The following is a 14,662-nucleotide window of genomic DNA, read 5'->3' on the forward strand; positions in this document are numbered from 1 at the left end:
CCTCAAAGACCACAAGGCTTGGCTAGCAGGGGAGGCAAAACTTTTGCACTGTTAGATATATCAGGCACTAAACACAGCTGAACCGCAGGCTTAAGGAGTTCCACAGAGGCCAGCCAAAGTATCAAGGACTCCTCAAATGTATATGATCTGCTCCAAAGTCTTTTCCCACTCTTTTTCACTGCTTGGGCGATCCTTGGGCTTTGCACACAGAAACCAGTGTTCAGAAGATGTTAACAAGATTAAAAGGTAAGGCAGAACTAAAGACCTTAGTCTTACGGATCAAATTACTCCCCTGAAAGCAACTAAGAAAGCACATTTTTCTTAAAAACAGTTTTATTTCCATTCTTGCTTTTAAATTCTAACTAACACCAGCACACAAATACAGCTGACACTGACACCAAGGTGGTTTTACTCCACATTAAAATAACTGCCTAAAAAGGCTGGAGAGTGACTCCTTCAAATCCCCTCGATACTGCACATCCTCTAGAAAAAAAGAAGCCAGCCCAAATAAGACCTTATTATGAAAGGTCCTCTCCTGATGGCCAACATCCTTTCATTTCTGACACAGGAGTTCCACACAGCAGCTCACAGACAAACAGCAGTTGCTAGTACATCCGTGTCACGAGATTTATGTAAAGAAAAAGCAAATGGAACTGGAAAAAATGTGATGGAATTGGCTTTAATGACAGATGATTCATATGACCTAACAGCTAAAATCAGTGGTTACTACCTCGTAAGAGGAGCAGAATAGATTCTAGCTTAGAGACATTGCTGGGTTTTGCTGTTACAGGTTGCTGAGAGGCAATTTGATTACAGTGTGCAAGTTCTATCATGGGGAGAAAAATGCCAGTTAAAAGCTCTAATCAAGTGGGTAAAGGCATAGCAAGAGAGAACAATGCCCAAGAGCTGGAGTTAGAAAAATCCTAATGAATCATCTGGTTCACATTTGTTACAGAATGATTATCCTCTGGAACAAAATGCTAAAGAAGGGATGTATTCTATATTCTTTCCATCCTTGGATCCAGGTTGATTGCCTTTCTAGACAGTGCATTATTGAACTCAAACACCTATGGCTCTCCCTGCAGAACGAACTGGCTGTAATTTGATGACACAGGAGGTCAGACCAAATGCCTTAAAGTCCCAACCCTGAAGATACAAGTTCATACTCTGCTTATCAAGCACGCAATATTTTCTGCGCTCACTTCAGTCGGTAGATTGAGCAGAGCCCCTAGAAAAGCTCATTACACCAGCCTAATCTCAAAATGGTGATTGTAAAACAATAGTGTTCTCATAGCCCTGGTGATAAAGACGGGCAGTGCCTCTCTAGATACTGGTGATACTGTACTCTCTTTTAAAGCCAGAGGAGTCCCTCACACTGGGAACGCTACCATGAGGCGTGTAGATCCAATTCAAAGCAAGCCTGATTTTAGCTCATTCTTCTTCCTGATTATGCATGTCATCTCTGCTCCAGAATGAGCTCTGGCCAGTTTCTGTAGATTCCAGCTGAGAGATAAGTAGCTAGGGATAAGAGAACCAGCCTTTCTGCAGAAAGGTAATGTAGCCTTGGGCATATCTCTAGAAGCACCTCAGCCCCTCCTCTATTGCTGTCTTGTCCCAGTGGCCTCAAACACAGGTATGAAAATATCTTAAACTGTGCAGAAGGCCTGAACACCATGCTTTGCTGAAAAGTACTGCAAGCATCTTGCTGAGTGTTCAATGAGGAAAGGAATAAATTCACTTGTTAGTAGCACTGCTTTCTCCCAGTGCAGTCAACACAATTTACCCCTCCAGGGTATCTTAAAAGCCTGAAAATATTTATTTTATTTTATCCTATACTTACTGATTTTTTTTCCCCCAGTCCAGAGTTCTAGAGGTGACCAATATGAGCAAAAGCACTTCTGTTTGACAACAGCTATAACTTATCTTTGAGGAAACACAACCATGTTTGCAGCACACCAGTATTAACTACAGGTGCCCAGTAGCTGACCCATGGTTTAAACCTGGCCTTACAAGATGTTTATGTCCAGCCTGCCACCTTCTCCCCAAGGGGCGAGGGCCGATCCTCTGGTGGTAGGTGCCAACAAGTACCTTCTCTCTTACCTCCTTCCCCCTTGCCAGCTGTTGCTGTGAGGGAGAGGAAGAGGTGGCTCTTTGCAGAGGCAAATAGTGAGTTGGACTACCCGTGGAAGCCAAAACCCAGGCAATAAGCCCTGTTGATAACCAGATGGACCGTCCCTAATCTAAGCAGTCACTACAGCCTGAGAAACTAGATTGTCCAGGGACCACATCACATTGCTGTTTTGGAAATAACGAGAATTAAAAGGAAACACCTCTCCATCTCTAGCCCAGCTTACTTAGAATCCAGATCCCCTCTTCAGTTAATAAAAGCCTTGGAAAAATAACTTTTTGTCCTTCAAAGTCACAGTAATTGCTAACACACAACTCTCCAAGGGCTGGAGCCTCTCTGAAGTAACCCTTTGCCAAAATATACACCAATCTAGACACCACTGTCACCAGGAGCAGTAATGCCCATGGCAGTGTAACATGTTAGACTATAAATAATGATGACTCAAAGCAACTTTTGCCCCTTTTTTTTTTTTTTTTGCTTAATCTGGTTCAAGATCAGGACTCAAACATGGGGCATGCACACAGAGTCTCTAATTTAAGAAAAAAAACCCGCTGCCAAACTAAAAGGTTGGTTCCTCCAGATAGTTTGAGGAGCCAAAACACCAAATTACAGGATCCCAAATGCCAGATTTTAGGTTATCCAGATAAAACACCTTAACCTAACCACATTTGATGAAAGGCAATAGCGTCAGGTGGTCACTGAGGCTTGAAAGAGCAAAGCATAGGCCGACCAAACTCTCTCTAACCCTACCCATTCTTGGGCTTCAAACAGATTGCAGCTCTGCAAGAACAAGCATCACGAACCTGCAGTTGCATGCCTACACTCTTCATTATGCCCACCATATCTCCTGGCTTGTTTTTTCTTCAGAAAGTTCTTAGCTGAACTAACCTGTTACTAACAATTGTTATTACACAGCAGCATTTACGAACTCATCCAGCTCAAAGGTTTCTTGTGTGAGATGCTGTACCAGGGAAACCTGAGCATCAAGCAGGTCTTCCCAATCAGCAAAGGTGGGTAACCATTAGCACGTACCTCCATGTTCCCCATCAGTCACACTCTCAAACAGGCTCCTTAAACTATCTAGAGAGACCAACCTTTTAGTTTAGCTGTGTTCAGAGCTCAGTGATGTAACCCCCTGGTTACTGTCACAGAATTACAGAATTACAAGGTTGGAAAAGACCTTTAAGATCATCAAGTCCAACCATTCCCATCCTAAGCTAAAACAGATCCCTTTTTTAAACACATCCAGGCAAGGTGACTCAGCCCCTCCTTGGGCAGCCTGTTCCAGCCACAACAACTCTTTCAGGGAAGAACTTTTCCCTCACATCTGCTCTGACCCTGCCCTGGCACAGCTTGAGCCCATTGCCCCTTGTCCCACCTCGTGTCCCCTGGCTGAAGAGACCATCACCCACCTCTCTGCACCCTCCTGTCAGGTCAGTGTAGGTGGGGAGAAGGTCTCCCCTCAGCCTCCTCTTCTCCAGGCTGAACACCCCCAGCTCCCTCAGCTGCTCCTCAGAGGATTTGCCTTCCAGCCCCTTCCCCAGCCTGGTTGCCCTTCTCTGGACTCGCTCCAGGACCTCAATGTCCTTCTGATGGGGAGGAGCCCAGAACTGGACCCAGCACTCCAGGTGCAGCCTCACCAGTGCCCAGTACAGGGGCACAATCCCCTCCACAGACCTACTGGCCACACTATGTCTGACAAGCCAGGATGCCATTGGCTTTCCTGGCCACCTGGGCACACTGCTGGCTCATGTTCAGCCTGCAGTCACCCAACACCCCCAGGTCCATCACTGCTCTCCAGCCAGTCTCCCCCAGCCCGTAGTGCTGCCTGGGGTTGTTCTGTCCCCTGTGCAGCACTCTGCACTTGGCCTTGTTAAACCTCACCCCATTGGTCTCAGCCCATGGGTCCAGCCTTTTCAGATCCCTCTGAAGAGCCTCCCCACCCTCAGGCAGATCAACACTTCCTCCCAGCTCAGTGTCACCTGCAAACTCACTGAGGGGTCATTCAATCCCTCCATCCAGGTCACTGATGAAGATGTTGAACAGAACTGGACCCAGGACTGAGCCCTGGGGGACGCCACTCGTGACCGGCCTCCAGCTGGATTTTGTTCTGTTTACCACCACGCTGTCCTCCACACTCCTATGTGCTGTGTCTCACTGAGGAGAGCTTTGGGCACTGGTGTGAGTCAACCTGCTTATGCAGGGTGCCATACATACAGAGCAGCACAGCCAGAGCACATCCCCTTCAGAACAATCCCATTAAGCACAGAAGATACAAACAGTGCCCCAAAACGCACAGAAGTTTAAAAATTTCTCAGAAGGTAAATGAGGCTTAATCTCAATATTTAAAGCCTAGTGGTGTTTGAATCCCTTGAATTCAACAGAAATACAAGAGAGGCAGAATTGGTGAATAAAAGCAAAAGGAAAGAAATCCATGAATAGAAATTGGCATCCCAAGGCCAGGTTCCTTTCTAATCCTTGCACTGTGGTGCTTGAAATGATAAATTGGATGCAGAAGAAGCTGTATGTCTGTGTAAACATGTAGCTTTTGTAACAATATGAGCAGCTGCTCTCACCCTCCCCTACAATCCTACAGGAGTGCCTGAATATTTCTGAATTTTCAGTTCCAGCCAGCCTAGCATCTATCTCATGCCAGCCAACACTAAAGGAAAAGCCCAACAACAAAAGAAACCTCCTCCAAACAATTAAAAAACCCTCTCCCCTCCCTACAGTCAACAAGAAAATACATGTGCAACCCCCAGACCAAAAAAATGTACAGGCACAGCAGACTGCTCAGAGCCACAGTAGCTAGATGCAGTTGGTACAGCAGGCAAACACCACTGCTGTCCTTTACCATTTCTTAGTGAATGGCCTTTGAAGTGCAGGACTGTTGAATGTAGTGATCCCTCTCCAAAAGTACTGACCATCATTACACTCAGAGGAGCCTCAATGGTCCAAATAAACAAAGTTTGTGGTCTCACCTCAGGTCCCAGCAGGGACTACAATTACTAGTATACCACATTTTTGGCAAGTTTTGTCCTGTGTTTGAATGATGTTGAGCCTGAACTACTACCTCCTCCCACCAGAGGAGTCAGATTCTGCAGCGATAGGGCAAGGGGTAATGGCTTCAAGATGAAAGAGGACAGGTTCAGATTAGACATTGGGAATAAATTCTTCACTGTGAGTGGAGAGGTACTGGAACAGGTTGCCCAGAGATGCTGTGGAAGCCCCAGCCCTGGAAGCATTTAAGGCCAAGTTGGACGAGTCTTTGGGCAACCTGATCTAGTGAAGGGCGTCCCTGCCCATGGCAGGGGGGTTGGAACTAGATGCTCTCTGAGGTTGCTTCCAACCCAAAGCATTCCACGATTCTATGATAACATGCATATTTGCTGCTAGCATCCCACTTCTCAGAACAGCCAAATACTTGAGGTCAGATTAACTAGCATTTAAGAATCCAGTGTGGAAAGGATAGTTACAGAAATAGCATTTTTGCACAACCCCAGCATTTTAGGAAGGCACTGCCAGGTCAGTGGGGGAACAGAGGAATCCCAAAACAATAAGGACAGACCCAGCAGTTACCAATTTATAAACAGCTTCCTGGCATCTTGCAAAAGGACTCAAGCCATGAGAAGGGGATCCTTACAAAAACAGTATTAACAGAAACGGTTCCGCTGTTTATTCTTGCCCACATGAAGGCCCATAAAAAGATGAGGTCACACCAAGAGGAACAGACTAAACTGTACAGCTCTACGTGCATAGCTTTCTCAATCAAGTTGACTTAACTCATTTTAGGACAAAGTTCCTTGAGCAACTTTGAAAATTGCAGCTTCATACTGGCAGCTGTAGTTAGGGCTCAGTATCCATTGCCCCAGACATGGGGCAAATGACAATGCCAGTCCCCAAAATGACAATGCCAGTCTCATAACCTCATGTGATTTATGTTAAGACATTTTCAGGGTCACTAGAATTTATAGAATTCCATGTGGGCTACAGTATTTGCAGTCAGAAAAACACCTATAGCCTCAGCACCTGAATGGCTGATGGGGATTTTTGTAAGACTGGTTTATTTTATTTCACACACAGTAGTTTTTGTGCCTTTTCAGCATTTACAGTGAAACTATTTGGTTTATCATAGGCGGTGGGCGATGGATTCTTCTGGACTAGGAGCAATTGCATCCTCAGACTGAATGATTGCCTACAATTGTATGGGACAGGATTTGACAACTAGGTATATGGCATGGAAGAAACCAACTTCAACTTTTGGTGGTTTCAAGCTCCAAAGCCCACATCGGTGACAAGTCCACATGATCAACCAAAACAGAATGTGCAGGGGTTGCTTCACTACTGAACTTCCCTGTCCAGCTTGTAAAGAGAGACCAAAGACAAATGTCTTGGGACTACTACTTCCAACTGGCTCTTTTTACCACCTAATTCTTTTGAGATAGATACATCAGCATAACTACTGTTCATTTGAGCTGCCAGAATTAATCCTCTCAAACTTCATCCTGAAGTGAAACTTGCAGGAAAACCAATGTAAAGCTTTTCTTACATCCAGTCCCATAACCATGGAAGCCAAGGTAAAACAAACAAGGCCAGATTATGTCTACAAGTGTAACAGTGGAAGCTGTTGTCGCTTCTCTGCTGCTCAGGGCTATCTGCCTGAACACCTACAACAGAGCCTACTTTCCTTCAAAGCTCCAGATCCAGGGCATAGCTAAGGTTATGAAGCTGCAAACAGATCAATTCTTGCTACAGCCCAGTTCACTAGAAAACTTTGCACACATTTGGTTGCAGACAGAGCCTCTCTCCCCCTTTTCTTAGACCAGGCACTAAGCATTGGCAGAGGCCTGGGCTGCAGATTGGAAAAACCCACTCCAGCAGGAAGAATATTGTAAGGTCTGCAACCTGCATCATTTCCTAAAATGACTCAAGCAGCACTATTCACACAGATGTATCCTATACCTTATATTATGAATCCCCACCGCTATCACTGTTAACATTAAAAATAAACCTGTGCAAGTGAGGTCTGTGTCTTGCAGCAGAGGATCTGGTTGAATACAACTGTAGCTCACGTTTTCCTGCTATTCATAAGCTGCACAAACTGCCATTGGCAGTTCCTTTCATTGAATTAAAGCCTGGTTGTAGAATCAGGAAACATGTTTTCTACTTCCAAGGGAAGAAAATGTAAAGAGAGAGGCTGGCCCATGTTCTTTCAGAATGCATACGTTCAATGTCCACAGGCAGATCTGAAAGCATTGTAGCAAAACATGTATTAGCCAGAAAGTTGCCCAGTCATCCCAAAACACCAAAGCAAGAGGCATTTGTTAAACAATTGATGGAGATAATGAGATTCCACCTTACTGCATTCCCTAAAAACATAGTTCAGTCTCCAGCCACATAGAAAAAAAATTATCTCTTGAGAGCACCGAGTACTTTTCAAGTCAGCTAGTTCAGTTGTATTTATATTATCCTCCCCATAACACATGGGTCTTTAAAGGCCTTCCAGATCTCCATTCTCTATATGCTGCTTCTCCACATATCTTCAGTTTGGAGAGTCTTTTAAAGCCTCCATGTTCTGAGAATTATAAATCTTTATCTTGTTCCCAGATTAAGTTAATTTCTGGCCTAGTCATACCCTTTTGCTCTTTGACTAGTGCTATCCTTTGGTTTAAATGTTTCTCTTGTGTTGTACATTCCTATAGGGTATTTATAGATGGAATCTTGACCCTCACAAGGTAGACACTTCCCCTCTCTCACAAAATGTGTTCTGAGAATGACTGGGAAATGAATAACCTTTTTCTGCACTTGTTTCAGATTAAGAACCTGATGCAAAACTGTAGATAAGATGTGATTCCTATTTTGTACAGCACATTAATACACCCTTATCCTTTCCTGATTGCTAGAAGTGAAATTTCATTTTTCCCATCTGGCAGGTCAGATGCATCCTTTGGCTGCCCCTTCCATCTATTCTTCTCCCTCATTTGATTGCATCTAGATGTTGTATAAAACAGAAATCCTTGTTGATCTGTTCATGCATTTTGTTTTGCTGAATTTTATCCATTTCAATTCCATTGCAGTTTAAAATTTTCCATAAATGTAAACCGATATAAATTTTGATATGACCACCTGTATTGTGAGGAACATCATTACTCAGTACCCTTATTTCAGCGCTGTCTGGTTTTGTCTCCTCCACCTATATCATCCTGTTCTCAAAGGGGAGACTTGTTCAAACACTTTTTGCTGCTGCATTCCAGTTCCTTCAGTATGCTGGAGTGGAGAGTCTTGTACTCTGGAGAGATCCTGTTAATATTTGTACAATGGCTGGCAAAGAAATTCCAGGCCTTTTCCATATCCAAACGTGATGGTTTCCCTAATCAGTTTTCCCTTTGAAACAGAATATTAAATCACAAGCCTACCCTTATTTATGCTTTTGTTTACTTTAAATACAATCAATTTATGGTAACCCAAGCTAGAATGATGTTTTTCAGCACCTTCTTTATCAGATCCTTAACGCTTGCAAGAATCATATTTGAAGTCATAACATCTCTTGTTGATTCAGGCATATTCTGATGAGAAAAATCTATTAGGTATTATACCAAAGACTATCTGACCTTACATTTAATAGCATTTGCTCTTCAGTCTATTATATAGGAGGTTTGTCTTCACATGCTAGTTCCCAGTAATATATGGTGCTTTAATAATGCTACAAAGATTTTATGCAGATATGATTCTAATAAAAGAGAGAAGCCTTCTAGCACCAACCTGGTAGAACCTTTTATCCACACTGTCCCTTTCTGGTTCCTTACAGCCTGTCTTGTCATTGTAACAAGACAGAAAGGGGATCAGTTGTCAGACTCTTCTCTATATTGCAGATGGATTTCAGAGAAGTAATTTACACAACTTTTGGGTTGCAGGCAGATTGAGAAGTTTGAAGTCACATCATAAAGTCAACCTTTTATGACAGAAAAGACAAATAACAGTCTGGCATTAGGTCTGTTTGGACAAGCTTTAGATTGCACCACAGCCAAACAATGGTTTGAAGATAATAGCTGGATAATAGCTGAGGAAGTTTATTTTATCAGTGTTGATCCCATCCACAAAACATTTTCTACCATTATGAAAAATAGGTTCAGTGATAGCCTTGGATCTGAATTCCTTATGTAGGAAGCCTAAGGCTAGGGGACAGCAACTTCTAAAATCATGATCTAGGTTTGTAGATGTGGAAAGAAGGGATCACTTATGATCTGCCAGCAACCTGATTCATCCTCCTGATCTGTAATAGCACAAAGACCTACAGCTCAGCTATTCTACAATGGAAAGGTAACTACCATTGTGTTGTCAGGCCTCAAGCCTCAGCTGTGAGCCTAAAAAACCCTGAATGGCTCCTAAAAGCAGCAAGGTGAAGGGAAAAAGAAAAAATAAAAAAGACTAGGCAGCCCTCAAGGAGCAACCAGAACTCACTGCACTGCAAAACCTAACGTGAGGTCCTCAAACACAGCACCTGTCACCGAAAGGCAGAGTGATACCTCCAGACAAGGCACCGATGGCCTGTGATACCTCCAGACAAGCCACCGATGGCCTGTGATACCTCCTGACAAGCCACCGATGGCCTGTGATACCTCCTGACAAGCCACCGATGGCCTGTCCACGCTGGAATTGAGAGGCAGAGAGAATTCCCTCTGAAGGAGCTCTCCACAGGCTCTCACCCACCAGTCGCAGCATCCACTGGCATTAAGGCCAGAACCCAATGGGTTTCTCACAGGGCACAGCCATCAGCCCACAGTTTGGGGCCCACACTCCTTTAGGCAAGGCCTTTCACACAAACATCTTGACTTTTTATTTTCCTGGCTTCTTTGGAAAAGCCGTGCTTCCACCTGAGGGGAGAGGCAGACTCCTTGGGGTGCAGCAGGCCTTGCAGCACCATGACAACGCCAGCCTGCTGTGGGGGGAGGCTCCTGTTGCAAGGCACCGTGTGGCAGAGCAGGCTACACAACGCGGTACCTGTTGCCGCCAGAGCGCTACCGATTTAACATACAGGAGCCGAGAAGCAGCCAGGAGGTTTAGTTAAGATCTTTGAATCTCGGATGTTCGATAAGAGAAAGCACAGATGAGTCTCACGAAGCTTTGGGTGAAGCGCTTCCCTCTCGGGGAGTTAACCGGGCCCCTAACGAAGTGCCGTGGCCTGCGAAGGAAGGCGCAGCGTCCCGCCCAGTGGGCGCTTGTGGTATAGCAGAGCCCCGGAGCACCAACATCGCTGGCACTGCGGGGTTTTTACCCCACTGAGCTACCCGCCAACACTTCTAGTTCTTGAAATTCCCGTGTTGAGAAATGCTGCGTTCCTGTTTGAACTACACAGGTTTTAGAAAGAAATCTAAACTTTGACTTGAGTAGGTTTTGGTAAAGCTGCTACAAATACTGGCTGTCGGGCCGAGCTCAGAGGGCAGAGCCTGGCTGGAGACCTGTGACTAGCAGTGTTCCCCAGGGCTCAGTGTTGGGTCCAGTCCTGTTTAATATCTTCATCGACGACCTTGATGAGGGAACAGCATCCACCCTCAGCAAGTACCCGATGATCCAGAGCTGGGAGGAGTGGCTGACCGGTGGGTGACAGGTTGTCCATGAGCCAGCAGTGTGCCCCCAGGGCCAAGAAGGCCAATGGGATCCTGGGGGGCATCACAAGGAGCTCGCTCTGCAAGCCCAGAAATAGACAGACTTCAGCAGGTCCGTGCTGCCCAGGGTTAAGTCTTCTCCCCACACCTCCCAGGATGTGTATTACCAGAAGGTGCAAGAATGTACTGCCATTTCCTGGTGGCAGCAGGACTTCAGCATAGCTTGCAAAACACTTTGCAAGTCTCTCATGGCAGGTGCAATAGAAACATTATTTACTACTATATTTTCCTGGCAGCTTTCCTAGATCTTCCTTGGAGCAGATGGAGAATGAGTAGCACTAACACTGAAGCTGTGGGTGCAATCATTCACACATGCCTAATACTCCTCTGAGTAGCAATCACTTCTTTCAGCATGGAAAAGCATGCATATCATTGGTACTGCAACAGCCAGAGTCCTGCCTGTACACAGCAACCCAGAAGATAGTATACTGGGGTGCTCCCCTGGGCAGTTAGGAAGGGGCTCCTTGCTGCCACGAGCTGCAAGAGATCAGGGCTACCAATTACAGCAAAGGAGCAGATGAAGAAAAATATGTGAAGTATTTTCCTTCACCCTCAGGGGACAGGTTGCAATCCTATTACTCTGCAGCAAGGGAGGAGGAAGGCTTTGAGTACTGCAGTGAAACCACCTTGTGGGAACAAGGAAGTACTCTGTTTCTTACAGAGCAGCGTGAGCAACTATTGTGCTAGAAATCCCAAATCCTCAGCACACATGACTTGCCTTAAAACCCCCTCTGTTACTTCCTCACCTTTCATGCTGCAGCCCCTAACAGGCCCTGAGGGCAGCTGCCCTGTACAGAGGCAGAGATGCAGTTTGCTCAGCCTGGGAGGTCAGCAGCAGGCGTAGAGCATACCTTTGTGAGGAATGTTTGGGTGTAGCCATGCAGTGCCCTGCATGGCTGCCTTCAACCTGGAGCACAAGTAAAGGTTTCATGAATTCATCCAGACTTCTTGTAAAAAGTGACAGAACAAATAGAAAGGGGGGGGAAATAGTCAAAGCAATATGAAAATCCTCATATAGCAAAGACTGTTGTTGCAGGAACTCGGGCACAACAATTTCAATGCAGATCCTGTTACACCTCAACATTCCTTCTGCACATGGACAGGGCTCCCACAGCTAATACTCTGTGGTACCATGTACCCACTGATTTTGTTGTGGCCATCCCAGCAGAATACCAGTCACTTGCATTTGAGCCCCATTGTTTGGCTGTAAGGACAATGGTGGGAACAAACACCTCTCTCAGCCTTGAAAAAGGCCACTGCAAGATCTGCTCATGTCCTCTGCTTCCCTTCCTCCTTGGCCTTCCTCCAGCCTTTGAAGCAGCAGGTCCAGGTGACAAACTGTCCTGCGGGGAGGGGTGGGACAAGGCTCTGCCCGGAGCCTGCATACCCGGCTAACCACATCACCGTGCCTGCTCCTTCAGAGGACAGGCAGCTCCCTCTCCTGGCAGATGGCCATCTGCCACCCTCAGCTCACCTATGGACACGGTTGCACGAGGAGCAATTTCCCCAGTCCCTTGTCTTCTTCTGACTGACTTCACTGCATATAACCAACGTGTTCCAGATGAAGAGCAAAAATAGAAGAAAAATAATAGAAGAGAGCATCTGGTATATGTCCTCCAGCTATGTCAGGTGCCTTCACCATGCAGATGAACTTCAGGCCAGATCAGTTTGCAGATACTTCTAGGTGAAGGAAATGCTTGGAGATATGAGGTGGTGAGTTATCTGCATTTCAGTCATCCCCAGTGGATGGTGGGGTCCTGTTCTTCTCCCCCAGACTACCTCTCCCACATACTGTGGGAAACAAACACTGCCACATGGTGAAGTAACAAAACACAACACACAGTAGAAATCCCCACGTGACAGAGAGGGGTCTGTGGCACGTAGCAACTCGATGACTTGCTAAAGGTCTCACTGTAATTCTGCACCACAGCTGAAGAGCAAATAAAGATGTCAAATGCCAGTAACTCTCCTGTGCTTCCCTCAGGGGACTATCTAAATACCAAGGCTGACAGAATTCACCTAGATGATATATGCATTCCTGCCAAATTCTATCCTTACCTCAGTTTTGCAGGAGGTATCTCTGGTCCATTCCTCCCCTGACCTCTAGTGGTTCAAGCTTTGTCTGAAGTAGAAGGGTGACTAAGTCGAAGTGAAAACTGACTGCTAGTTCTGGCCCAGTAAAACGCAGCCTTTCCCTAGTTAACACAAATGTATGAACAGAAACTGAATCCTAACAGCCTCCAAATGGCATTGGGAACAGGCAGAGCTGGAGCTGGATATGTCTGCTTTGGTTTTACTACTGGTAAGTCTGTTTCTGCAGAGAGCAAAGAAGTTTTTTCAGAGGAAATATTAACCTTGGTCTCACCCTTCCTAAGCTCAAGCATGTGCAGGTTGCTGAGGAATCAGTCTGTGCCTTTTGCAGACTAAACATGGGAGAGGGAACAATTCAGGGGGTGCCTTACAAACCCAGATAATACAGGGATGTATGAATTCAGGACAGTCTTCTCAGAGATATGCACCATCATAATAGTAGCCAATTAAAACAATCAAGTTGCTGCAACCTGGATGTGATTGTCTATAAAATATGCTTGTATGGACATGGATATAACTGCAATATGCTTCAGTTTCGAGCTTCCTAAGTGGAGGGTGCCACAGATATACAAAGTACTGTTTCCTGCTGAATTAATTGCATAGGATACTTTATGAAGATCTGAATACTTTATGAACAACTCAGACTTGAACCAGAACATACCTGATAGCCAGTTTCTTTAGTGAATGTAGTTGCACTGCTTGCAAATACAAGGTCATTGTGCCTTAGCTCTAACTGCTATATAGCGCAACAGAAAGCCAGTAGCTACTGAAGGAACATAAGCATTTCCAAAATGATGATAGGCCCCCATCTAACTGACTTGGGCCCAAGCCTCCTCTTCCATTTCATCAAAAAAAAACCCAACCCACCAAAAAAGCCAACCCCAAAAACCCAATGGGGGTAGGTAAAGAACATGTTCCCTCTTTCCATCCCTCCTTATACATTTGCCACTGCAAACAGAGCCCAGAAAAAGGAAATATCTGGCTCACCTTATCCAGATAACTGGACTTGTATTTTGAGGTAACAAGCTATTTTTATACTGTACAACAAGAGTGTGTAGAGAGTACTTGGGGGTTACATGAAGACACAGCACACTAATTATCTTAACATACCATCCTAAGCTATAGGAGGGGTAGAGCATTTACAGGAACATCTCCAAGCTTTCTCTGAATGTAAGACCCCATTCTGTGGAGAACCAATAGTTACACTTGAGTTATTTTTGATCAGTATGTTGCCAACCATCTCAACAGATTAGGCAAAGCAAACAGAAGCATCTAGAAAAAGCAGTATGGGCTTAGCTGGAATTGAAACTCAGTGCAGTGTGTAGTTCAGTGCCATATGGAGCACTAGTATTTATGCTTTTTGGAGCTTGAGACCTGCAGTGACCCTCAGTCTTCTGCATGTATAGGTATCTTCCCTCTAGTTATACCAGAGACATAAAGGTCTCTGGACCTAAGGAAAACATTAAAATAATAAAATAAATCTATCTGGCTCTGTTTGATGCACCAGAAGGTCCCTAACTGGATTACTGGCCTTGTAAGAGTAACATTTGCTCCTTGCAGAAACACTTGCACACCCTGGCCTTCATTACCAGTGTTTTGGGGTAAAACCACAAGTGATGCCCTTACCCAAGCCCTCCTGCTTCCCCCCACCCTTCTGCCAATGCCAGCAAAGGCTGCTCATAGCTGTCTGCTCTGTTAGCTGAAACAGTCCTTGCAAGGGAAAACAGAATTGAGTCTCTGCTTTTTCTAACCAGGAATAGTTCCAGGTGCTCAATGG

Source organism: Gallinula chloropus, assembly GCF_964237585.1.
Source record: "Gallinula chloropus genome assembly, chromosome: 19".
In the NCBI taxonomy this organism is placed as follows: Eukaryota; Metazoa; Chordata; class Aves; order Gruiformes; family Rallidae; genus Gallinula; species Gallinula chloropus.